Source organism: Leopardus geoffroyi, chromosome D1, assembly GCF_018350155.1.
Source record: "Leopardus geoffroyi isolate Oge1 chromosome D1, O.geoffroyi_Oge1_pat1.0, whole genome shotgun sequence".
NCBI lineage: Eukaryota > Metazoa > Chordata > Mammalia > Carnivora > Felidae > Leopardus > Leopardus geoffroyi.
The window spans coordinates 110,357,257-110,359,423 of NC_059329.1; positions in this window are offsets into that span (position 1 = coordinate 110,357,257).

Genomic DNA, 2,167 nt, shown 5'->3' on the forward strand with positions numbered 1-2,167 from the left:
TGGAAGACCTCCTGGAGGAGGCAGGCTGCTGTAAACAGTGTCTCTCAATTCTCCGCCCATGACCTTTGTCCCTTGGGCTCCTGTCATCGCTGAGTCACCCCTACACCCTCCTCCCCCTCACCAACTTCCTGGCAGCAGGCAACGGCGCTGGTCAGCGGGAGTCTGGGAATCGGCACAGGGACCAGCCCAGCTCTAACTGCCCTCTAGAGATCCATCTAGTTCCTCCTTCCAGGAGAGCCGGGCCTGCTCAGAGGCTTCTGCCTGCCCCCTCTTGCACCGCTCTGGGGTGCGGGTGCGCTGCGTTAGGAGTGAGGTGGGCACAAGAGAGGAGGAAAATGGTCTGCAGAGTGGACCGCCAAAGGGGAGGAGCAGGGACAGGACATGTCTTCAGGGGCCTCCTCCTGCCTGGCTCTCCCCATCCGCTTCCTTGAGGAGGGCCGAGTGGGAGTCAGAGCTCGCGAATGCACTGCACAGAGCCGGAGGGCCCTTCCCTGCTTTATTTTCTGGGCTGGGCCTGGCCTAATCCCCCATCTGCCTCGTGGACTAAGTGGGGCCCACACTGAGGGAGACAGGGGCCCTGCTGCACTGGGGAGGGGAGCAGGGAGGCCCTCTCCACCAGGCCCGGGAAGGGGTGAGGTGCGGAGTCCAGTCAGGCACTGAGCACGCCACGGAGGGATCGTGCCCGGGCTCGGTGGGACTGACCACTCTCTCCCCAGGGGCGTCCCAGAGGTGTGTGGCACCTCACTCCTGAGTCCACAGAGCCCCGAGGGAGTAGGAAGCCGTGGGCGGGGCAGACCCCTCCTCATTCCTAGTCCTTCCCACCCCTGAAAGCTGATAGCCGTGGGGCCCTGCCACCGCCCAGGGAGCGTGAAATGAGGTGTGCCGCTGGGAGGCCACAGTGGCTCCTACTGCCGCCCGAGCCCATTTCCCTCTCTCCTCTGGCACCCTGGCCTGCTCTGTGGGCACTGTCTGGGCCGTCCCCGCCAGCCACCCCCAGCTCTGCCTGGCCCAGGCCCTGCTAGCCTCTCTCACCCAGCCTGGCCTGGAGCTTTCCCCCATCAAGGCAGTCGGCCCAAGTGCAGGCACCCTAGGACTGCTTTTCTGGCCTGGAGTCAAGGGAACTCTCCGCAGACAGCATCGCCCTCCTGTCCTAGTCATGCAGTAGTGGGACCGAGCTCCAAGGCTCAAAGGAGCTGCCACCCAGGAGCTTTGGAGCCGTCCCTGTCCAACTGGCATCCTCTGTAACTCGGCCTACCCACCCAACAGGTCTTGTCCTTCTTCGTTCCCTTCCTGTCTGCCCCCATCTCCTTTCTTCCTGGAACCCCTGTCCCTACTCAAGCAGCCTCCCAGCCTATCCCCCAAACTGCTGTCGTGGGGCCTATCACAATTTGGGCTTCAGGCTGGAGGGCCAGGCCAGAGGTCGGAGTTAGGAGCTGAGTTCTCCCTCCTTCAGGGAGTTTCCTGAGACCCAGGAGCCTGTTTCCGGGTCAGCTCTGACCCCCAGAGGATGGTTATGGGACTGGCAGGAGTGGCCGATGCATCTCAGCCTGGGAACACTCAAGGGCCTTGCTTGAGGCCAAGACCAAAGTCTTGGGGGAACCCAAGGGAAAAGGAGAGCGAAGACCGGAACAGGAGCCCAGCACCTTCCTGAAGGCTGAGGCCCACTGTCTACTGCTCCGAGGGGAAGGGGATTAGGCCTGGCTTAGCTCAGACAATGTGGCAGGGTGGGGGGGGGCCTCAGCACTGCACAGGTGCCCTAGGAGCCCCTTCTCCCTCCCCTAGCTCACAGTGGGGCTCGTCGTGGAGAGAGTCAGCTAGAGCCAGGAAGGTGGGGGCAGGTATAGAGAAGCAGCTGCCTGGGGCCCAGCAGACTGTGGGTGTGGCCTGCTCTCCTTCCCTCTCCCCGGCATCCCCTTCCTCAGGCCCTCAGGCCCTGCCACCCACCCGGAGCTAGAGATTCTGGGCAGCCAGACTCGTATCCCTGGCCCCCCCACCCACATGCCCACACACCGTGGGCTCCATTCCCCACCCTGTGGACCAGAATTCTTTCAGGCAACTCCTCCTAGTCCATCAGACGCCCCACCTCTCCCGGCTCCAGGTGGCCTTGTGGGCTTTGAGGGGCAGGAGCCTGATGGAAGGCAAAGGTCCCCCTCCATCTGGGTTTTTC